Source organism: Mixophyes fleayi, chromosome 3 (genome assembly GCF_038048845.1).
Source record: "Mixophyes fleayi isolate aMixFle1 chromosome 3, aMixFle1.hap1, whole genome shotgun sequence".
Taxonomy (NCBI): Eukaryota; Metazoa; Chordata; class Amphibia; order Anura; family Limnodynastidae; genus Mixophyes; species Mixophyes fleayi.
Window position 1 is genome coordinate 142,319,296 of NC_134404.1, and position 26,837 is coordinate 142,346,132.

General features: G+C 36.6%; 1 protein-coding gene across 1 annotated transcript in view; it reads right to left on the minus strand.

The window, feature by feature from the left end:
• Positions 1-26,837, minus strand: part of CSMD1 (CUB and Sushi multiple domains 1) — a 1,526,452-nt gene that overhangs the window by 900,877 nt on the left and 598,738 nt on the right. The gene's annotated exons all lie outside the window — the stretch shown is intronic.

The window sequence follows — 26,837 nt, forward strand, 5'->3', positions numbered from 1 at the left end:
GCAACTTACCTGCTTCCTGTTTCCTTGTGGATTCCTGTGCTTCAAGCTTCCTGTCTGTCTCCTGTGTATTGACCCTGCCTGAGTGACTATTCTGCTTCTCCTGCCCCTGTGTATCGATCCGGCTTGCTGACCTCTCTTCTGATTTCTGGTGACCCTGACCCGGCCTGTCTGACTCTGAGCTTGCCCGCTGATCTTGTGCTACATTGCCTCACTGTGTACCAGTCCCGGCTGTCTGACTACGCTTTCTACTGGCTCCTACTCCAGCTATACTACATCTTGAGGTGAACCAGAGGACCGCGACCTGCGACTCCTGGCAGCGAAGCCCATCCCGCCTTGCGGCGGTTCTTGGTGAACACCGGAGAGATTGTTAGACTCTGCGCCTCAGGTAAGCCAGTGCAATCAAGATTAGTATTATATCCAGTTAATCCGTTACAATGACATTGTGTTTTAAGTTTGCTTAGAACTGGTTTGGGTCAGTTTCCCTAAACATCACATGTGTTCAGCAGTTGGGGTGAATTAGCCTATAACCAGCAATGAAGACTCCTAGACATGATGCTTGTGTACATAGTGACATCATCAGTATTTTTTTCTACACTGAAGCTGCATATAAGCACTCTGCCATATTGTTCTGGCTCTCTGATCCTGTCTACATATGACCATGACTGTATCCCTTGGGCCTGGGTGAAGCTATCAAAAAAAGTAATATATTCGGTGTCTATACTTCTCTGCCTTATTATAACATCTTTAATGCATAATAATGGCTTTCTGTAAATCCTACTATACTTTGCAATCAAATATCTTTGTGTTTTGGAACCACAATAATTGCATTGGACAGTGTTTTATTGGTAAGCGATAAAATGACTTTAATACATCACACTCCCTCTAACTGCTACTAAACACCCCATCTAACATACTTTCCTCTCCTGCTTCCAGATACTCCCATCTGCTACACACCTCATCCCTGCTACCACATTGATCCATGCTGCCAATCACCCTATGCTACAGCTGGCCACACTAGCACATCTCTCCTCCCTTCAGCCAGACATCTCCTACTGCTGCACCTCACCGGCCACCATTGTTCACTTGCAAACTCCAGGCTGCTTACACTGCACCATTTTCATAGCTGCACTGGAGACATCAGAAGAGAGATTAAATAATAATTAAGTACCAAATAAAAAAAATAAACTTTATTCAGTGGGCTGACCTGCTCCCTTTAATGACTGTTCTTGCCTCTCCGGTGGATGACCATGCCCCTTCAGCGCACACACTATTTCATGGTCCTCTACCATTGCTTTTTCATGGTAGGCCCTTCATGCCTTGTCTCACTCTGATCAGCATTAACTACATCTTTTTTTATAAAAATGGTGAACTTATGTATCAAGATTTACATAATAATGCAGTTTCCCAAATTCATCAAGGAGCCCTGGCAGTGCATGTTTTTCATAGTCCCTTGCTGAAGCATGGGTGTATACATTACTGACTGTCACATTTTAAAGTATCCACAGGTGGTACTAATTATTTTATTTGTGACCTGGAAAACCTGCACTGTTAGGGCTCCCTGAAGCAGGATTTGTGAAACCCTGGAATAAGGCAAAAGTGGTTTTCTGCACCAATGATCCAAACTTGAACAAGTCAAGTAGCAAAGCAGTTTATATAAATGTTAAGCAGCTCTTGAACTAGTATTATGTCATCATCTCATGATGGTTATAAAATGAAGCAGCCTAAGCACTGCAACTTTCAGGGAGTTCAAAGGATATACACCTATCAGCCACAACATTAAAACCACCTACCTTATATTGTGTAGGTCCCCCTCGTGCCATCAAAACAGCTCTGTCAGCACTTCCTCCTATCACCGGCAGTGCCAAGCTGCTGAGAATGTGTTGATGTTACATTCTACAACTTTGTATGTTGTAGCAAATGTTGAATAAGCTGTATTTGTCCTACAGAATGCCATGGCCACAAACTTTGATGACTTGATGTAGGCATGACCAAGATTATACTCCAAGATATAGTAAATGGTATCAGACATCTTTGGACTATTTACTAAGATTTCTTCATATCTTGTTTCCTTGTTCATTTAATTTACTCTATTCATTATCATTTACATTGATTGCATTTTTTAAATTGTATCAGTTAATATTGAATAAATATTTTATTCCGGCAGCACTGTTGTTTCTATTATTTATCTTTTCCCTTTGAAATTATGGTATCTGGATATCCAAGAATACTTCAGTTTTAGCATGAACATTTTTTATGCTATCACGTACATTTCTAGGGGCATATGAGCCAGTTCTGTGGGAGCTTGGGCACCCCCATTATGCATACTGTTTCAGCTATAAACCATATTTATGCATGGCATTTTTCAGTCATATGAGGTGTTGGATAACATGAGTACCTCTAATCATTTGTTAGCTCCTATGTCTGAAGATGGTATTGTGATAAATTAATTTAGGTGGAGATGGCCCAAAACAGAACTCCATCAAAACAGTCTTATCCTGCTTTCTTTTTTTTCAGACTTAGCTCTAAAATTTCCAACCACTTATCAGATGCCAAAGATACCTCTTCTACACATTTCCTCTAAAAGCATGTGAGTAATATAGTGTCAGGCAAAAACCTTTTTTGACAGTTACCACTTGGAAACTATTGCAGTTCACTGCAATATTTCACTGCTAATTTCTTCAAATATCACATTTTACATTTTTTTATATATCCATATACACATTGACTCATGCATAGCATACAAATACTATACAGATACATACAAATAGATCAGCCTTATTAGAACTAAATGATGCATCACTAAGGTTTTAATGGTGCATCAAAAAGGTTTGAATGATCCACAATAAGCACCCGCAGCGTGCCTAAGTAGTATCTTTAAAATTACAATCTGGTGGAAGGAGAACTAATGGCATGTAGCATGTATGGCACAGTGCCTGATTGCATTCCATTTAATTAAGGCTGCTCCATGTGTATATAAATGACACATAAACGAGTGTTTGTCATACTTAAGACCAACCTTAGTATAGCATGTAAAGTACATTATACAGTGCATATGCATTGTTTTATTGTTACTTCTGAGCAAGTTTCAAACAAACTGTTTTTTGACTTGGGATAATTCTTGGCACCTGTGATCTCCCTTCAACATACATTTAATTTACTAACATCAAATCATGAGTAATTATGTATTAAATATATTCCATTTGTGTGGATCTGGAAATAGTCATAGCTAACTGTCTTTTGGGTTATTTAGAAGCTAAAGTAAGTGCCCTATGCAATAATGTGTAAAGTAGAATCAAAGTATGCATCTAATCATCAATTACAAATTGTTTGTTTGTGTGTACATTGCTAAAATATTCCTTTATTTTGTTTATTTTTTAATTTAAATATTTTTGTTATTTTGAGGCACCAGTGGCTGTCAAGAGAGAATAAGTTTGCCCACTAAGGATTTTTAAGTTTCAACTTTCAATTAAATTGAAGCAAAACATACATACAATAATCAAAATATTTATATTAATTAGCTCAATGGTAAAGTTTATGTAATGTGCATTAGACATCGATCTAATTATTTGTCAGTGTTCTCACAGTCACAGACTGGTTTAAATGAGGGCTCCAGAACCTACCTCCATTCTACTAGGGAAATCCTTGATGACCCATGCTTGATAACCTTTCGATATCTGCAGCGGTTGCAGCATATTCTATCACAGATCCAGTCTATTGGAAAATGCCCTATTTATCTGAAGATGGCATTAGCTGTTCTATCTTATGGGGAGAGCAACACAGGAGAGGGATCTTCTATCCCTCCTCAGCAGGCTTCATCCTCCTCCCCTCCTTCCTATAGCAAACTGCAAAAGCCACAAATTGGTACCTGGAAGTAAAGTGTTTGTGATTGACCATTAGCCAGGACAGGCTGTACCGGAACCACTGTGCTGGCTGAACATTTTTAATAAATTGGCATGTTAAATAATTTATTTTCATTGCAATAAGAAAGGATAGTTAACATGAAGAATATGCAATGAGTCATAAATAAATCTCAAAGATAGGTATACATGCAGATTACACAGATATGTACCTAATGTTTACTTACATAGTTATACGTCACCATTTAAACTGTTAGGTCTCACACATCCACAAACCCACTACATTTGTGTATGGGGCGTGCACAGATGCAAATCTTGTGCATCTGTACAGGGTTTGCAATCCCTGCTTTTAAAAAAAAAACATGTACAGTGCTAAATATTCCTTTATTATACATAGAGTTACATGCAATTCCTGCTAAATTACCCTTCCACCCCACCTCACATTTATCTGTTACCCTTTACTGTCATAGATGTTATTGCTACATAATGGCACTCATGAGCCCAGACAGTAACTGTTACAGCCTAAACTACTTCAACTTCCAAGTCCAAGTGCATCAGTTTGCTCATTGCCAGCGGCTGACTGGTCCTGGTGATAACTTATAGTCCCCATGGCCCATGTACAGTTATCTTGCACTTGGGGGGTCTTCCGTTTGAGAAGAAGGGAGCAGTAGAGGACATCACAGTTGCAAATGTAAGTGCAGGAGCCCAGGTTACAGAGTGCAGAGGGATAAAGGAATAATTGTCTCTCCCAGGCTGCATACTTTAATAGCGGACGGTACCGAGAACCAGGGGAACCCACCCACAAAACATCTGGACCCCTCATCTTTGCTGCCCGCGCAGAGACCCAATGAGGCCCAGCCTTCCACCCCCTGTCCGAGGTACCCAGGTATCGAGGGCTCCCCCTAGCTCATCCCCTGCCCCCCATGAGTATGCGACCTCCATTGTCCCCACTTATCTTCCCCAGCGCACTCTGCTCCAATCTCAGACTCGAACTTGCAGGAACCTGCTCTCATTTATGGGATTGGGGTTGCTATCATCATAACTCAGCTTAGGCCAATTTAGCAGCTTGGTCTCCCATTGGAACTCTGCCTAATGCGTCTCTCGATGGCACTTTGAGTATTGGCTCTCCACTTGGTACACACGTAGTCAGCTATTGAACTAGGTCAAGGCTAAGCTTTGGCCTCATACATTGCTCACTTGCTCATTAGCTTGTTACCTAAGGATAGTTAGCTAATCATGTTCAGACCTTTTTACATCATCACCAAGAATCTCTATTCTTTCAATAAATATGTGTTTTCAATTCCTCCCTATATACCTGAGCTAACTACTGGATAGGCTGTGCTCTATTTAAATAATACCACCTCCCAATTCCCTCCCAAGGAGCTGCGAATCTAGTTAGTGGGCACATCTCACCAGCTGCAATTAGTATTAATGGAATTTCATCACCTTTGTGAATATTGTGCTTACTTTTGACAACAAAAGGGCTCCTTTGAGCAGCTGACTGAAAACTTGAAGATAAAGATAATTGGCTGTTGCAAAGAAGGGAAAGGCAAAAAATTATATATCTAAACACTTCCAGCTTAGAATTTATACTGTCAGAAACTTCATTAAGAAATGTAAATTTAAGGGGAACTGTTGAAGACAAACAATGTACTGAATGATCCAGAAAAATATTTGCTGTTCAAATAAGGAGTCACAAGTCACTGCAAAGGACATGCACAAAGTTTAGTACACAGTGGAGTACTATTCCACAGTATACTGTTGCTTACACAAAAATGAACGGCGTGGAAGTGTTCTCAGAAGACTTTCCTACACACTCATTGCAAAAAATTAACATCTGAAGTAAAATTAATGCTTAGATAAACACAAAACTTTTTGGAACAAACTGCTGTGTAGTCGGAATAGTTACATTGGGTGAGAAACAGAGAAGCATTTGATGAAAAGAACCTTGCCAACAATTAAGCACACGGTGGATGTGTTATGCTTCAGTGTTATGTTGAAGTGGAAGTTATAGTGGGTTCAACAGAAAAGTATCAAATCCCAGAATCAGTGAAGAATTTTTAACTGAAAAAGGGGTTGGATATTTCAGCAATACACTAAAACAAAACATACCTTAAACACCAAAAAGGTTTTGGAATGTTGAATATTATTGAACATTTGTATGGAGATTTCAAAAATGCACCACATAAGTCAAGACCTAAGAATATTTCTGAGCAAGAAGAGTTTTGATAGGAGAGTGGGAAAAGCATAGTACAGGTATTGTTTTATTTTTGCAAATGTGGCTTTCCAAGTGAAAATAAGGAGAAGTGAGGGCAGGGAAATATGATGAAAAATGCTTTATGTAAATTAGATGCAAAGATATATATATATAATGTAAAATATCAATATGCACAATGTCGCATATTTCATATGTTGCATATTGATATTTTACATCCTACACATATGTTTCTTTGCACCTTATTTATATAAAGCCTTTTCTATATTATTTCCTGCTCTAATATCTCCTTACCTTGGGAAACCATATTTGCAATGTTTTACATTTGGCAATTCTCTGAAAAATTGCTCCCCAAACCTCTCTAGCAGCAGCATTACACCCACCTCCCGGGCATAGAGCAGTGCTAATAACTCAACCCCACTGTTTGACTATTGTTTTATGTCTAACAATCTGTTAAGTTCAACATACAAACAGTAATTTTGCATTCATATGCACAGATATAAAGTATGTCATGTTTTAGCTTGTGCCCCGAGTTTGTTTTCATTCAAAAATTCAGTGACACATGCAATTTGACCAACTTTGCCCAAACTCTTGCATACAATTGTCTATATGCATACTGATCTAAGGCTTTTATGTTAATTTCAGAATTTAGAGGGAGCTTATTTACTGTTTGACATTTTTTTCTGCTTATCTCCCATTCAAACTATGACGGGTTAATTTGAGTGCTAGAGAAAAAAGAGAATGGCACATAAACCAAGTGAATTTTTATTGGACATAAAAAAACTCAATTGCACTTACTTAAGTCAGGAAATTGACAAGCAGCTAATAGGGGTATTGCTAATAAAACAGAGGTCAACCAGGTCCCTGCTAGACTTATTGGGAACAACCCCTTCAACAAACATAGGTCCTATTTATTCTGATAAACCCTGACCTGTATAGCAGTGCAGTCCTATTGATAATAATTCTGTACAATGATAATTGAATAATGCATTACCTAACTTTCAAGTACTCCATAATTAAAAATTTGTTATCAATATATTTAGTTATATAAAGATATATTGCAATAATAAAATGTGATATGCTGGATATTTACATATAAAAGCTGAAGGACAATGTATAAACACATTACAACAAAAATAGCCAATAATTAAATCAAATTACTTAGTAGATTTCCATTCTGCCAAAAATATAGCTCAGTGTGATCATGGCGCTATCAACCACCAATGATGGCTTTAATGGTAAGTGACATTTTAAGAAACACTCTAATGGATTTTAAAATACTTTCTTTCAGAAAATCCTTAAATTATCAATTAGCGGGAGAAGAATGAAGTGATAAAAGAGATCTCCAATACCATCCTCAGCATCCAAGCCATCATTTATTAGAAATACAAATGAATTTTCTAGGATTTGATGTGTATTGTAGTAATGTCTTCATGCTGAGTACAATTTTAGTCGCAGTGTCAAAGTAAGTTAGTTTTCCTGCAAATAAATAAAAGCAATTTTGCATTTTAATGAACAAAGATCTATGTTTAAGTAACAAAATACAGACAAGGAAAAAGAAAGCAAACCATGCAGTTCTGAAGAAACAAATACTGCCTAAACATTGTAAAAAATAATAGCATTACATCACTACTAGTTCAAGCAAAAGCAATATTAAGCTATTAAAACAACAAATATTTTCCATGTGCATTTTTTCCATATTGATCATAGACCTATGATTAAATCACTACTTGAGACAGCCTGAAAAGCAATACACCTGCAGTGATCACCAACTGCCTGTAGTCCGGATCGAGCACAGTGCCTGTTGTCACCAACTGCTCAGAGCCAGGAACCAGTTGCTTCTGAAATACTGCTCACTGTAGTTTTAGAAAGTTTTTGGCTACGGTCAAATCAATCTTGGAGAGAGTGATCTGTCCACTACAGCTAAGCGAGTACAAATGTGTTTATGAAAGGAGCAATGTCATAATCAGGTCTATTGAGAGAAACTCAGGCCCTATTGCAGTAGTGATGTCATGGATCTCCCCAAAGCTTGAGCATGCGCCCTGCAAGAAGAAAAGTCTCTCAGAGGCACAGACACACTGCATTGAGCTTCTGTTAAATGAGTGTGAAAAACTCTGGAGACAAACATTTCTTTATATAAAATGAAATTCATAAATACAACTTATTTATGTCATTTCTACCAGTGGTGATCTTTGCATTCATGATCTTAATCCCTCCTCCCCATACACACATACAAATTCAACTTATATTCATCTTACAAACTCTCTTCTTTCCCCACCCTTATATCCTTGCGGTCAATTGTGTCTTTGGTTTTCGACAGTGATTTACAGCTGCAGCTAGCTTACCATCATCATTGAAGAAAGCAGGATGCCACAGCCAGCTTGACGGTGTTCCACTTAGCCGTGGCCAATAGTCTATTGCAATTAACTTACAAACAGGAAGTATTTATTATTATTATTATTATTATTATTTATACCACAAGGGTTTTATAGCAACATACAGGTATTAATTACAAAGAAAATATGATTCTTCATAATAATCCTTATCTCCAGAATAGTTAGTGAGTAGTGTAGAATTTGTATTATCTATGAATAATAATTCATACAATGCAACTGCACTCTAGCTTAAATTGTCATTTTACTAAAGGTCATAATCAGATAATTTGATAAATGTTATTATCTGATATATGTTATTATAATTTGTGCAATATCAACAGCATCCACATATGTAGCGAATCATACTGTTTAACTGTTATCATTTTCTATTTTTTCTCAATAGAATAACTCTTGGTCTTCTAACCTCACATCAAGTTATACAGACAGATCTGACAACCATTCATCTAACTCAGCTGCTATTAAAACAAGGGTTTATATGGTGACAAATATCAAAATAATGAAGATAAATTACATGTCAGGAAAGAAAATTTTGTTCCAGTGACGATATTTAATTATACATAACATCATTATTGTTTCTGTCCACTGAGATTACTAAAATAGAACACAATAAAAATCACTTTGTTCAATCCTTTAGTTTTAGGCTCAAAAACTTAGTTCTGAATCTGAGATACATCAACAATTTCATGTTGAAAAAAGGAGTCATATCCTGTACAATGAAAGTACAAGTGCAATGTAGCTCCTGTAAATCCGAAAGGGTGTTTATCGCACAATTTATGCAAATGACTCCTGAGCAAGCATCATCCTGCCAAATGATACAGCAATAATAGCTAAAGAGCTCTATTTCGTATTGATTACACCCTAATGCGTTAAAAATAGCAATGTGATTTTAATGTGGCTTCTATCTTGTGGTTAGCTACAGAACCATCAATAAATAGTTTACTAAAACTTAATTTGTAAATGTCAATACTAAAGTGTAGAAACACTGTAGGACCAATTCATTTATTTATTAAATTATCTTTTAGGCATTTTAAACCAAGAGTAAAATGATGTCATGTTATATACTTTTTTTAATGTACTTCCCAATTATGCTTATTCTCTTTAATGCACATCTGGAAAATACATTTTTATTCATCATGTTTCAGTATCCGTGCTAATCTATGTAAGATTAAAAATTGGAAATTTACTAAATCTATTTTCATAAACTATGCATTTCTATGATCATCTCTTTAACATAATCTGGGAGCCAGTTGTATAACTGCTTGAAAGTAAACAGTAACTAAATAGATTTAAAAGTGGACTAATGCATTAAGTAGGGACCTTTAGGGGCACCTTAATAAGCTAAGAGAGACATTAAAACTAGATATGCTCTATTCAAATTAGCTCTTCTAAGTAACATCTCTTACTTGAGCGTTACTTATGGTATTACTTAATAAGCTCTACACATGCAAATAACAGATTATTAAGTAGTGCTCTGGCATTACTTAAATAATCAGAGCTGTTGCATCTGTGGATTGGAACAGCTCATGACCTTTATGCTGGGACCACTGGCATCACATGTCCTTTTTACATCACACATTACTTGACAACTGGCATTCTGGAGCGCAAAATAGAAAAGTGCTAAGCACTATGTCACTGGGGAACCCAGCTATACAAAAACTGTGTGTTTGTGTATACAGTCATTAGATAAAAGTTGTAGCTGTCTACTGGCTTGACAGGGACCAAGAAGTGAGATTGAATCCTGATTGGGTTCTACGTGTTTTTAGAACATTATTGCTGAAAATAAAAGTACTTTTAAGATCAATGTAAGAATTTGCTAGGTGGAAATGCTTATTTTGCACCTAAACACCAGGCACTGAACAAAAAAAAAAGGCTCATTTCTGATATATACATATAAAATATATATTATTTTTGTATGAAATGTGCATCCCCTTATCATCATAATCATTTTATATATATATATATATATATATATATATATATATACACACACAAGTTAACCCGTGCATGATACTCATGCATTCTAGTCAAATTAAGCTACTTAAGGTGTTAAAAAGGTTCTTGTCATGCATTTGGGCCATAGCCCAGGCCTCAACCACCAACCACTCCCCACTGTCACCCCCGGCAACCACCAACCACTCCCAACTGTCACTTCTCCTTCAAGAAATATATATATATTTTTTTTAAATCTTTATAAACACTTTTAACAATTAACAAATTAAATTAACAAATTAAAAACATCTTAGTATACCAAATTTCAGCCCTTTCTGATTTTTTTTTCCCCACACACACTAAGAATTTAGTAGGTCAGTGTATAACTCCGCCCAGCAGGTGGCGCTGCAGCTTGGTTTTATATTTTCCACACACACACAGACAGACTAACACACGCCACTAGACATTTATATATATATATATATATATATATATATATATATTTATCATCAAATTCCATAGCACTTTACAGTTGGAAACAGCCTCAGTAATAAAACAGTACTGTGTAATAGACAGAGAGGTAAGACGACCCTATCTGCAAGTTTACAATCTATGGGATCTTTCATTAAGTTTTAGGTAATGCCAAATAACTACATAAGCACTACATAAACATAAGTGTGACTTTATTTATTACAGATCATAACTTCTTAGTGTTAAGAAGAACGTAAAGTAATTAACCTGTTATAGTCTACTTACATTCAATAATTTTTTTTTAGAACATCTGGGCTATAGAACACTTATACTAAAGACTAAAGAGCACTGTAAAACACAAACAGCATTATAAGCAAAGCACAGCCAGAGTTTAAATATCCAGATGCAACAGTCCTGGCCATGCTTCTGATTTTGCTAGCCTGGGCATATCAAAACATAATCGGCCTGATGCTGAGTTTGTCTAACTAGGTTCAGTACATTAAGAACGTTCACACAAATGCAGCTGAGGCACACTAGCAGTGAATCGCATATACGCCTATCTTGAGCTGTATTTTTTGCACCTCCTATAGGGCATTGATGATGATGATGACAGTCGCCAGCACTAGCTGGCAGCTTCTGATTGACTGATTGCAAATTCACCTCTGAAACTGAAAGGTGCTCTCTTCGTTGATCATTTACATGTTAAAGGATTCTGTGGGCATATTTTAAACATGTCTTTTTTTCTTACTTTCATTAAAACATGAGAAGGAACATCTTCTGTATTATATCCAGAAAATGGGGTTTTTACTATAAAAAAAAATGTTAATCAACTTTTCTTGTGCTTATGACATAGTTGTGTGTATATGGCTGTGTACGCCTGATGTAACGCTATCATATATGTTACTGGTGCAGACCAGGATGCCCAAGACATGCCTAAGACTCAGACTGGTGTAAATAAGCTATTTTTACTGATGGCTTTTTGAGCGCAAATTACATCCATGTGTCCAATTTAGCATCAGGCCCAATGAATTTATATCTGAAATATTAGTCTGCTGTGTCCTTTTGTCCCAAAATATAAATCATTGTTAGACATAGCCACTTTTTGAATGGAAATTCTGATAGCAACTTATTTTGTCTGGCAACCTTTTGTTTTTATGTATTCAGGAGAAAGGGAAATAAGACATTTATTGTCAGAGGTGCAGGAATCACATTTAGCTGATGCATTAAATGATGACAAAAGTCTGGATATTCTAACTATCGGTATTAGGCCTGGCTGAGGTTTTGCAGAGCTTCAATACACTATCCTCATAGCAGACTAATACAGACTGGGCTGTCGTACCTTAATAAAGACATAAGCCCATCTAGTTATGTGAGAAGGGGGTGGAACTCCATACAGACTTAAACTTTTCCTCACATGTGGCAGATCCCTTCCCTGCTATACCTGGCTTGCTGTTTAGTAACAGGGAACGATATGGTTTAAAGTGCAATATAGAGACCAAAATAAGCCTCATATCTAACTTTCTCACTCACCAATTTACTGGCCAACACTTGTTCATGTGAGAAAGATCAATAGAGAGGTAGATTAGCTCCATTCTAAGAACTTAAACTTTTGGGCTCTAAAAATTATTGAAGAGATAACCCAGATATGTATTTTATAATTGACAAGCTATTAACTGAAATTTGAAGTTCAAATTCCAAGTTTAAGTTTGATACTTGCATTCATAGATCTCAGTTAAAAGGTATTCAAATAAATTATAAAATGTTTACTTTTTCCTCTAACATAAATGGCTACACTTTTTCATTTCTACTTTTTCGAACATTTGAACACTGAACTTCAAAACTGAAGTTCGAGAGTTTGTAGATATCATTAAATATACTATTGAATGTAGCCATTTAAGCTCAAACAAACTTGAACTTGTTCACCTTGTTTGGATTTACTTGAACATATTTTATCCAATGTTTGATCATTTATAGACTATAGAACGTGAGCATCACAAAGAACAATTTAGAGCATATCTACCACATAGCAGGCAAAATAACTGCAACAATCTGTAAGTTTTTATTGACTAATTAGCTGGTATGAGTGACATATTATGCCCTCTTACTAAGCTGTGATACAGTGTATCACCAATGAAACACACAAAAAAAAAAAATCCAGTATCCACAATACAACAATACTGCCGTGTTAGAATGTTAAGAACTAACATTGTAGTGCAGGAACAAAGAGGTTATATTACATGCAATGTTCCTGGTTCACTAAACCTCAGGTCCTAGTCATGATACCCATAGCTAGAACACTGCAACTCTATGTTGTAGTGAAAAAGTCACCAGATTTCTGGTGTCAGGTTTGACTTGTATGGGTATACTATCCCTCTTGTAACAGCACTGTCTTGTAAACCTGCCTTCCTATATTTGTGCAATTCACTGCCCCCTAAATAATGTGTTCTGTGGTGGAGGAATTATAAAAACAACAACATAAAAACAACTGCTTTGGATACTGGATCTAGTTGATGGAGTTTGGATATGGAGGTGTGTATGCCTATCTGCACCCCTGGTGTGTTGAAGGGTGGAATATTTAAAATAGTTCCCAGGCCCTTATGCATAAATGATACTCTATTATAGGCTGGTATACAATCATTTCTTCTGCCCATTATATCAGTAGAGAGAGAGTAGATATTTGCCTTATCCCCAGATCTACTAGTAGGATTGGGAAACACCATCAGGTAGGGGATTATTTTAAATGTGTAAAGAGAGGAAGGCAGGAGGTGCCCAATGGTGACATGGATAAACAGGAGTGAATAAATAGGAATAAACCCAAATCACATTCCAGATTATTGACTTGATATTAAATAACCAAATGTAGAAGGTTTTCTGTCATCCTGAGTAAGTTAAATGTCCATTGGACACTATTTCAATAATACTATATAGTGGTAAACATTTGCTGTTCATCAATCCCTGATATAGGTGTAAGTGAGAATATATGAAACCTACAAGGGATATAATGAAAAGGCCATTCTAGTGTATTATTTTTTTCTACTTAAACACATAATATAAAATGTGTACATTAAAAAGTAGTCAGCTTGTCTACTAGTAAGGAAATGTTTCAATTCTGGTAAACTTAGTTGTGTCCTTCCCTAAAAAAACACTTAAGGAATTATCAGAAATTAGGCAAAATTATCTTATTACTAATGGTATGCACATGAAAACATAGTAGAACACCTCCCCATGGAATTAGTTCACTATTGTCCAGCCCCACAATGAACAGGTTTAGTTACTAAACTAGGGCACCAAATAGCACCAAGTTAGGAACTTTTCGTGTGCATTGTCCCCAATGACCAGAGTGTTGGAGACCAGGCATATTTTATCCCCATGGATCCTCATGGGATCCAGAAGGATTCAAGATTAGAAACACCAGAACTATACTTTGTAATAGTTTGTGCAGTTAGTGGCTTTCAGCGGCGCACAGAGGATTGTCGGGGGGGGGGTTTCCCCCCGCCGACCCAAAAACAAAGCAAAACAAAAAAAAACGAGAGAGAGCTGCTGCGCATGCTCTGTTTTGCCAGCGCTGTCCTATACAGCAGCCACAGCGCTGTCTAAGAAGCGTCCGCAGCGGTGCTGTATACAATACAGCACCGCCGCAGACACTTCTTTGACAGCGCCGCGGCTGCTGTATAGGACAGTGGCCACTTAGTTAGCGCAGGGGGGGTTTCTAGAGCCTCAGAAACCCCCCTGCATGCGCCACTGGCTTTGAGGCTTGGATCCCGGTGGCTTGTGACCATTCTTTGAGAAGAACTATGTTTAAATTATGAAAACTTCAGTTTATTTTACAGGAATGTTTTCATTAGAACTTGGAAAAGTCTCTGAAATAGGATAATATTTATACACCACACTGTATATCCTGTAACATAGGGCATGTGGAATCGGGATGATCAGCATACACATGTGTCTGTTGCAGAAAATATTCCCAAAGGTTAACTAAACTAGTGGTCAGAGTTGGAGCACAGAACACAGAACAAAGATTAACAGATTTATTAGCATCACAAGGGTTATTGCCTGGGATTCAGTATACAAAAGCAGTGGAAAGCAACAAGTTTTGTTGTCCAAGGCTAGCCAAAGGTATGGTACACGGTGAAGCATAAAAGGCATAATAAACACTATTATCCACAATTCAACAATGGCAATACATTAATGAACTACATTTACATCACACCTCTTATCTTATCTTAGCAGAGACACAATAACCTTGTAACGCGGGATCAGGTTGCAGATATAATATAGTGGCTGAGGTGTGATGGGCACCAATGATGGCTCAACATCTGAACTATTAAAGGCACCTTTCTCATATTTTGCTGTTTGTTCAATGTGCACAGCTGATTTCTCGGTGGCTCAACCACCACCCACAGACTAGACCAAGAGCACCCTCCTCCTGCAACCCAGCCTGGAAGCCAGCACAGAGAAACTATATGAGCTATACTTGGCAATTGCTAAAATTAGAGACCACAGATAACAGGCAAAAGTAGGCAAAGATAAGGCTGTGGTTCACGACATGCTTTTATTTATTTTTATGCCATTTTACACTCTGTCCATCTTCACCAGGTGGAAGTATACATCATAGGTTAGTAAGATCATTTTTTGAGATGTTGTTAAACTGCTGTTCCCCAGTGAATTGAGTTGCAATAGTTGTTAAACAAGGGGGACACTTATCCAACAGAAGGAAATGCAATACCTTCTGGCTTAAACTAAACTGTGCATGGGAACTTATATTTACAGCCCTTATTTTAAAATGTTGGCCTGTTTATTAATAATAACAATAATTATTATGCCAAGTTATATATGCCTTTGTGTATGCACACTTACAGCTGTTTCTTATTATATTGATGATATGTGGGACTTCTTTCTAATAAAATACTTTGTTGTGTATTTTTTTTTTGTAAAAGCAGAAGCATATGACAATGCAAGGCTACTATCCATTAGAGTTTTAGTCAATGGGAAGGAAATGGATTAAAGAGAGCTTTGTACTTCAAAATATTCATGGATTTCAAGGGTTACGGTAATATACTATACTGACTAATGGTTGATTTCCAATTTGTACTTCCCTCTTATAGTTTCAAATTATGCATATGCTTACCCTTAATGCTTTTCATTTAGCTTAATGTCATTTAGATGTCATATTCATATGCCATGAACTATTCTTTAAAACATATAGATCCATTAGAAAATTCTATACATGTAATGTAGGCGCATAATGTTCTTCTCAATGAGCAAATTGGATGTTCGTGGGAAGACAGAAATTGTAAGGTTGTGATTTGTTTAATTATTTTTTAAGTAAGAAATATGTCACACTGAGATATGATGTTGTACATAGTTTTATTTTTAATTGAGGTTAGCCTATAAAATATGTATTTAAATAAAAAATAAAAATGTAGTAAATGTGTTAATACTAAATATATTGATATTGTTATGCTACTGGCTTCCAAAAAATATTAAAAAGTGTTTGTTTTATTCAAATTCTTTCTACTGTCCATTTTAGTCTTTTCACCTCAGAAAGTGGCACTATGAAAATAAAATCCTAAATTAGTAAACTTTTGGAGGAAATCCTTTCCTTCCACGTTCTTGACCCGTTCCCACGATACTATAATGCAGCTTTAGGTCCTGCAGTTCTGACAGCATAGAGGGGAGGGATCCAAATTATCCTAGTTGATCAAGCAGATAAGATAAGAGGTGTGATGTAAATGTAGTTCATTAATGTATTGCCATGTCTGCTGTACATTTAGGAGTGTGTTTGCTATCTATACACTGCACAGATGTCTGAGCCTCTTGCCCAGTTCTTTATGACAGGGATCACCTCTCTTGGTTGTCAGCACTAGTAGTGAAGAGTTGTCATATGGTAATATTCGGAGTGTCTTCAAGTGGGTTTAACTCCATCCAAAGGGGTGCATAAGTATATATCTAGAGTAGAATTCATCCGAACACTATCCTATTGTTTGTTACCAACTCATTTCAAAGGAACTTTGCAAATTATGCCTTTATTTAAGTTTTTCTGCTACATTCTATAAAAAAAAACTTAGACAGCAGAAAAACCTACAATGATAACCAAATCTTATTATTAGTTATGGGACAATAACAAACAAATGTGGTGATCATGTTCTATATATTAAATCCAACTGTTTTGCTCCTGCTCTTCCAGTTGTATAATAGATAGATAGATAGATAGATAGATAGATAGATAGATAGATAAAAGATGATTGCAGACATATTATCGACATTACACTAGACACAAGAGGGGAAAGGTTGCATTGTACCAAAACCTACAGGGACCTAATGTAATTGTTTTGGCTTTTTTTATCCTGTATTTTGAATGAATGTTAGAGGTTTCATGTCTCAAGAGAAACATCACAATATGCCCTGCTGTCACTGCAATCATTTGTGGAATTAGGATCTTTCCCTTGCTTCTTTCTCTTCTGTGTTTTGAGCATAGTCAGCAACAAAAATGAGTTTGGATTAAATATAAAGAAAATTAAGTTTGCTGACATCACCGCAACTCAGTGGCTTCATTCTCCTCTACTGGGTTTATGACTTTTAAACTATGATAGACCTATCATAAACAACAGCCATTACATAACATTGGTTGAAATTAATATATATATATATATATATATATATATATATATATATATATATATATATATATATATATATGTTGCCATCTCATAAACAATTTAACTTGCTTGGCAAGTGCATAAATGATAAAAATAAATATATAAATAAATAATATAAATAAATACATGCTAGAAATGTAAAACAGGGACATTTTAGAGACAACTTTCAGGAACAAATATTTGTAACTATGACAGTACCTAATAACTATGGTCAGTTATTCGCCATATCCTTTTGTGTCTATACTTACAAAGTGTCTAAATTAGTAATAATTAAGATAATCCACAATGTTACCTAAGCAAATACCTAGGGCTGGAAACTGGCAGGTATTTCACAGGGAGGTGATAGAAGTGGAAGACAAAAAGGTTTGCCTGCTATGTTTAATGCAGCTCTTTTTACTGGATCATTGAATATGTGGAGTTACCATGCGACTATGCTAGTATTAGATCTGCATCCAATATCCACTATAGACAGTTTTAGACAGTTACTTGAGGTCTTGTGTCCCCATTACCAAATTCCATCACGACACCATTTTACTGGAAAAGCTATTCCCGACCTCTACCAGAAGGTTTGCAAAAATGTGATTATTGAGCTACAAAATGCCATTCTACCCACTGTACACTTAACCACAGATATGTGGACAAGCGGAACTGGGCAAACTAAAAATTATATGATTGTGACAGCCCACTGGCTTGGTGATTCGCCTTCACCAGCAGGGACAGCAGCAGCATGTACCCAAGAACATCTAATTTTTCAGGTGTAGGCTACTCTGTGTATCATCTGCTTCACTAAGAGGCATATTCTTATTAGTATTATTATTATCGTAGATTTGTAAGACACCACAGTGCTCCACAGCGCCACACAGTAGGGAAGACAAGGACATACATAAAACAAGACATACGTAAAACAAGAAAAGACTAAGCAGACAAAATGAATGGAGACATGAAAACAAAGGGTATGGAGGACCCTGCTCATTAGAGAGCTTACATTCTAAAGGGAAGAGGGCACAGCTGAAACAAGAGGAGCAAGTGTGGCTCAGAGTGTAGATTGGGATAGTTGTGAGGTTTTATCTACATAAAACCATAATTACAAAATTGTTCTACAAATGTTCAAAACTACAAAACAAACATTATTTTTCTCTTCTCAAATGTTTTCTTGCAACCAGTTCCAGTGTGAATAATATAAATCACTCTACCTTTATTCTTTAGATTTTTTACTTTCCACTACTTCTCTGTATTTCTTTGCTCTTTCCTTAGTATCAAAAGTAATCATTAATTTACAAACACATACTTTAATAGCTGTGTCTTTGTGTAATATTATTTTTCCTCTCTCATATACTTCTGTTTGAGCAATCTCTCCAATTTTAGGGCATCATTTGTATCATAAAAAGAAATATGTTTTTTTTGTGTAACCTGTTTCCTTATACGCTTCATACTCTAGTCTATACTTCCATCAAATAGAAAGTTCTTTACTCGCACATGTTATAGTGAAGGCTTTATCTGCTGCGCAGTGGAATACTCTCGTCTCAGATTGCCAAAGCATTCCTTTTATCCCTTAAAATTCTTTTCCTCTGACTACTGGAATCCATTTCACTTTTTGGCAGATTACTTAGGGTGCCTCATTTATCTGATGGCCCTTTTAGGAAATATGTAGAACTACAATGAATTCTTCCGCTTACAGAACCTTTCATGAAAGGACATGTGCTCTTCATTGGCTCAGAATACACAGATACTGTTCACATGCCTCATAGATTTTAGCCAAACTACATTTGTCCCAATGACTTAGCCAGCTCATCAGCTCCGTCTACTTGCTGGTTTGCCAAACTGCTGGAAAGCACAGCTCTATTCAAACTTGAATAAAATCTTTTAAAAAGCTATATTCCCCAAGGCACAGCATATTAAAGTAGTATGTTCAATTCAGCATGGAGTTTTTATACAAGTTATTTGATGAAATGAACTGTGAATAGTATATTCTCATATGAAAACTAGTGTCTGTCTATGCAATTGTCCAATGTCATTGTGGTGTGATATCATGTATTAAACTACTATATTTAAAAGGTGGGTTGAACAAGCCTTTAAGTAATTATCTGTAAGTTGCTTGCATGGATGCAAACCTAGCTCTGCTTATCTACAAATTCAATTGACTATTTGTTTCCGTTATTTAACTATTGCAAACCACTTCCCCCGTGTCTCATCTCTGAAATCCTTGCAAAATACACCAAACTATAACTCTCTTATATATACAAAAGAAAATGGAAGTTCATGCTATAACAGGTTTACCTTGCAAAGAATATACATTTCTTTCTTGTGTTTATTAAACGTGAGCCTGAAAGTGTGGGACTGCCAGGAGAAAAGAGAAGGTTACAGCAACTACTAGGAGAACAGAGATGGTCCACTATTCGCAGGGTTCTATATTAGACAGTATAGGGAAAACTAAGCATAAAACTAACTGGGAAAGAGGCTTTAATTTCAAAAAGTCAACAAAAGTAATGGAGGTGCTTCAGATTGGCTGTTTTACTGTTATCCAATACCACACAATATCATAGAATACACAGAAATCTTTCAATACAATTTGTTCTTTGTAACCCTACTACAACTCTAAGCTTTAAAATAGAACATGGTATTTCATAAATACAATTTATGAAACGTTAGCACTGTACCCAATTTTCACTCATATTTAATGATTGTGTGCTCCAAATTTAGTCTCCTCCCTAATTACACTAAAATCACTTAGTTTAGTAACTTTTAATTATATAATTATTTATAAGTAAAAATATAATTAAAGGATTTGTCCAACCCTACCTAGATTTTTAACAGGTGCTTGTATAAACCACTGTAAAGTACTACATAAGTATTTAAAGATGTATAGAGGACAAAAAGGTGACGTGGTTATCCTCAAGGCATTGTTCCGGTAAATGTTTCTTGGAAACTCCATCAGCTTTCTCTCTTTGTGCAGGAAACAATTACCAATTTACAAGATAAGGAATATATTATTACAAGTACTGTATTTATGATAGTCCAATTAAACATGTATAGAATTTTAATTCCAGATTTTTACATATTATATAAATATAGAAAATATTTGTATTCAATCAGAGCTGCCAACTCATTGTTATCTAATCAATTCTAATGCCTTTGGATAGCAGATCTGTTTAACATATAAAAGTCCCTCCTGTACAGTAGCTCTTAAAATAGAAAATAATTGGTCTTACTCATAAAAATCTCTAAAAGTGCATCATAAATAAGATAAGAAGCATCAGTTGAAAGGTAACTTGCTATTACTTTTTAAAATCCCGTCTGGATATTGCTGAGTAACTAAAAAAGTACAAGACACACCGAATTTGGAATTAGTGTACAAAAAACCTTTGCCCTTGAATTTCTCTAATGCAATTACAATACAGAAGTTATAATTTGACTGAGCTGTATTCATGCTTATTAAGAAATAATTAACAAATAGCAAAAACAAACAATTAGAGATACGGTTTCAGTTTTTAAAGTGTGTCTGTAGAACAATAATCTGGTATTAGGAATGTTAAAGAGTATAACATTCAAAGGAAACCCTTATTCATTTTATACTTGTTTTAGCAACCCCTTTCCCAATAATAAATGTTTAAAATAATGTTTACTAGGACTTTCTTTGTAGATCAATGGCATAATATTGGACGTGTTTGCATAATCAATATATATTTATGTATAAAGTCTATAGGGCCAATCCTCACAGTCTGTAACTACTACTTCCCAGTAGTATACTTGGACAACAGTCATTCCATCGTTATTGATTACACCTTAAGTCTGTTGTTTTAGGACATAAAGTGATTTATAATAATGGCCAAGCGCAAATGTAAAAAATGAATTTCTTTGTTTTAACTCAATTAAACATAATATTATATCTTTAACTAATATGCATAAAATCATGAGCTAAAACACATTAGGTGTTTTGAATTTTTGGTGATGCATTTATACATATAATTAAAATGTATATTGTGTGTTTTAAATAAACATAGCACAGGGCATATAACGAAAATAAGGTAGAAAAGCCCCGCTCTTGGCTACCCATGAATGCTCTAACAAAGTATTGTGTGCCTAATCTTTGATTATTTGTAGTATGGGTGCAAGCCACCTTCGTCTATTTATTTTCAAAAATGTCTAACTCTATTCATTCATACCACTGCCCATTCAATGACCTCTCTGTGCTAAATTAATTACAGCTGCGTGCCCCAGCTTCCTTTCACTAGCCGGGATGCAGCGGCAGAGTGAGGCATCCTGGTTGCCCTGGCATCAGAATGAGTAGAGCCCTTCTTGGACACCGCCTCTGCTGTGAGCCTTGGGCAGTCCTTTTTGCTCCGGGGATGGACGAAATTTACCCCCGGCAATGATTTTTCCTCCCTCCCTCATAAATATTGACGGGTCCCCAGGACTGATTTAGATGGGCAGCATTATGGTAGAGATCTACCTCACTCCAAGGACAATGTCATCATCATCATCTATTTATAAAGCGATACTCATTCACATCAGTCCCTGCACCATTGGAGCTTACCATCTAAATCCCCTAACTTACACACACACAGACCAAGAGAGACTAAGGGCAGTTTAATAGCAGCCAGTTAACCTACCAGTATGTTTTTTTGGAGTGTGGGAGGAAACCGGAGAAATTGGAGGAAACCCACGTAAACACAGGGAGAACATACATACTCCACACAGATAAAGCCATGGTCGGGAATTTAACTCATGACCCCAGTGCTGTGAGGCAGAAGTGCTAACCATTAAGCCACCTTGATGTCATTTTGAATTCCACCATTTAACATTGTGCCCTCTCATCATTGTTTAAATGTCTACTAATGCTGCTGTTTGTAGTTGTCCACTGTTGTCTTATTGAAAGATTTTGTAAATCTGCCACCAGTGCATTTGGTTTCTCCAATTTAATTAAAAAAATAATTAACCATACTTTACTGTTCTCTAACTCTATCACATAGCATAAATCATAATATGTCCATCTATACATGTATTCTTTGCCAAGGTCCAAAATCTGTCCTGCTAATTTCTCAAAATGTGGACTTTCAATTGCATTGTCAAGACATGTTTTGAGCAACCAAATCTGAATCAATGTAAGTATGCATAGGAAGGGCAACTATGGGCCTATCTGAACTGTCTCTTTTACATATTTCTTACACATCTCTAATATAACATATAAATATTACTTATATACATTCCAAATCTCTATACATGGCTCTTTTAGACGACCTCCGCTGCAAGTCTCGGGCAGTCCCCTTTACCAAGGGTTTAGATGAAGTTTCAACTGAGAGAAATAATTTTTCAGCTCTCCTTCCCCATATATATATGCGAGTCCCCGGGTTTGATTCAGAAGGGCAGCATTATGGCACAGAGCATATAAGCAAAACAAGGTAATGAAAGTCATGCTCTTGGCAATCTATGTGTGCTCAATCTTTGAATTTTTGTAGTATCAGTACAGACCACCTTCATCTCTCAGCGTCTTCGTTTATTTATATAGTGACTGCAAATTTGGTAGCTCTTTACATTTGGATTTACTTGCCTAAATATCTACAGATGCCTCTGTCCATCTAATTACATTGGATTGTTACTGCCACTTCACTCTCCATATTGCCTGCTGTATAACGTTATAAATTTAGTTTGCATATAGCATTTCAACATTTTTATCTCTTGCGCCTTACACTAAAAAAAATTGTTATTTAATTTATCCAATGGGCTTATTTCTGTTACTGGCATGGAAGATGGTATTTTTTTGGCAGCTGCTGGAATATTCCACACGCGGTCACCGAATGCTGAAAATACCCAGAAAAAAACCTCACACATGAGCTCCCTTTTTTAAATATAAGTTTCACTGATTTCAGTACTTTTCCAAATGCAAAAGTATTACAAAAAAGAAAAGATTAAAAAATATAGTATTTTTTGGGGGTGTGCAGCTGTGTGCTGACCCTCACACACAAACAACCTTTTTTAAATATATAGCTATTTCTTGGGGTGAGCAACTGCTGCTGAATCTCACATGCAAACACTCAGTTTTTTTCAAAATTATTCAAGTGTCACTGCCCCACACAAGAGTATTGTCACTAGAAAAACTTTCAATGTTAAAAGAAAGAAATCTTTTTTTTTCGTTAGTTCAGAATGATATCTAACTCAGCTTGTATATACTGTCTAGTACTATTATATATAGTCTAGTCTACGTAAAGTGTATTTAAGATTGAAATTAAAAGCAATTGATTAGTAAACTATTATAGCTGACTAATCTCTACAGAACTGCTTCACAATAATGACAGGATTCCATTGCTTTCCTATGTCCATGGTTCACACTGAACGCTATTTTATAAACAGAGCAACACAGCTAACCTCCTCCTTACACGCTGTCTGTTCTAAAACGGCACTTAAGAAAAGAAGGCATTGCCGGAAATTATGTTTTGTCTTGTTTTGAGATACAAATTTGATGGGAGAAACCGAATCACGAGTCAGTTTCACTCGGATACCCAACGCTGGCTCTCGTCAGATATCACGTAATACGTACCGCTCATCTCTGCTAAAAAGTGTATCATAACTACATAGCTATGCAATAAATTAATAGTCCAGAGTGAGTAGCTGTGGGAAAATAGGGGCTGAAGGGGATGACTGATATCTAGTAACAGAACCTTAGGAACAGCATGATAAAATGCTACTGAGTCGACATTCTGTACACATACCAAGCTGCAGTAAGTTCGTAAAAGGATGTTCAAAGGAAATGTTTCATCTTTTTCAAACTCTGTAAACACACAATGCTGCTTCTTATAATAATAAGATGAGGGTAAAAGACTGTATACCTTGGTCTCCAACAATCTTTGTGATTCCAGTTTGTAAGGAAAAACACCAATATGGACCAGGAAAAATGGATGGGGCAGATTCTTTAGCCTGAATATAATAACATTCCTAGCTTAATGATTGTGCTTATGTTGAGTATGATCATCTCCTAAGGAGGGAGATATTTTTATAGATTCTGCATGGGTGGACTAGCTCCATTAGGGACCATACCAGCCAAACCTAGAGAAAGAGATTTTTTATGCAACATAGTAGTACAATTGACTCACCTCCTATTTAAATTAGCTAGTGCAAAATGTCCACACAACCACCTCCTGTTATTGTATGCTGTAATCGTTGCACAAAGCTTGAAGGAAATTCAAAGAAGGTCACCAAGACTTACATGTGATATTGGTCATTGTGCACTTACAGCTGCAGCTGAGGTGCACAGAATATTGTAAATATAGGAAACACTCAGGAAGGTTTTCACTTTTCCAATGTGACTAAGCTGAAAAGAGGTTTCCTGCAGATGACATCATGCGGCTAACCTATGAAACTGCTGTATAATGGGCTACCTAATGAGTCTTTGGATTCAGATATAGCAGATCCACATATATTTTTAACAGCAGTAACAAAGCAGGCACCAGAGTAACACCTGAATGCACCTTTGTATACAAACACATACAATGATCCTGGTATATCTATTGTTTCCACATGTTCTTCTGCTGAGTTATAATCTGGAAACAATGAATGTGGCGGGTAGGTTTCCATACATTTGCAATTGTGTGCAACTGAGAATTCTGCATCTTTATGTACAAATAGAAATATCCGCTCCTTTGCTGGCTATAGTAGTGTGCTGGGGGATTTCTCTCTGTATTTGTTCCTTTCTGGATAGCACCACCCTTTCATGCACCTGCTATGAACCTATAAATTGATTGACCAACTTCCATTTTTGTTTTGTAGCAATGAACCCCTGCAAGGTAATAGGGGTAAGAATGAATAAACAACACCACTATTTATCTATCTGTCCTTCTCCTTCCAATACCGATACAACTTAAAAGGAACTAGCAGAAGATATATAGAAAAAATTAAACCATGGGACTTTGCTCTTACAATAGCAACTCAACAACAGTTTATCATCTCTTCCAAGCACACAAATGGTGTTTTGTGACTCAAACCGAAGTTGGCAAATTCTCCATTTTTTGCAACTCTCAATTACCATTTTTACCATTACCATTCACAATTCATACACAAGTGTTCCCACATATTATGTGCAGCAGTAAACCAACACATTAACCCACTTGTGTATCTTACACATTAAACCCACCTGTGTCCCATTCAGTCATGGCCAAAAAGTTTTTAGAATGACACAAATATTATTTTTCACAAAGTCTGCTATCTCAGTTTTTATGATAGCAATTTGCATATACTCCAGGATGTCATGAAGAATGACCAGACGAATTGCAGTCCCTCTTTGCCATGACAGTAAACTTTATCCCAAAAACAGGTGAGAGAGTTGACGAGGTCAAGGCTGGAGATTACTCTGTCATGCTGATTAAGGTAGAATAACAGACTGGAAGCTTTAAAAGGAGTGTGGTGCTTGAAATCATTGTTCTTCCTCTGTTAACCATGGTTATCTGCAAGGAAACACGTGCAATCATCATTGCTTTGCACAAAAAGGGCTTCACAGGCAAGGATATTGCTGCTAGTAAGATTGCACCTAAATCAACCATTTATCAGATCATCAAGAACTTCAAGGAAAGAGGTTCAATAATTGTGAAGAAGGCTTCAGTTTGCCCAAGAACCTCCAGCAAGCGTCAGGACTGTCTCCTAAGGTTGATTCAGCTGCAGGATCGGGGCACCACTAGTGCTGAGCTTGCTCAGGAATGGCAGCAGGTAGGTGTGAGTATATCTGCATGCACAGTGAGGCGAAGACTTTTGGAGGATGGCCTGGTGTCAAGAAAGCCAGCAAATAAGCCACTTCTCTCCAGGAAAAACATCAGGGACAGACTGATATTCTTCAAAAGGTACAGGGATTGGACTGCTGAGGAACGGGGTAAAGTCATTTTCTCTGATGAATTCCCTTTCAGATTGTTTGGGGCATCTAGAAAAAAACTTGTCCGGAGAAGAAAAGGCGATCGCTACCATCAGTCCTGTGTCATGCCAACAGTAAAGCATCCTGAAACCATTCATGTGGGGGGTTGCTTCTCAGCTAAGAGAGTGGGCTCACTCACAATTTTGCCTAAGAACACAGCCATTAATAAAGAATGGTGCCAAAACATCCTCTAAGAGCAACTTCTCCCAACCATCCAACAACAGTTTGGTGACGAACAATGCCCTTTCCAGCATGATAGAGCACCTTACCATATGGCAAAAGAGATAACTTAGTTGCTCAGGGATCAAAACACGAAATTTTGGGTCCATGGCCAGGAAACTCCACAGACCTTAATCCCATTGAGAACCTGTGGTCAATTCTTAAGAGACGGGTGGACAAAAACCTCCCCCACAATTC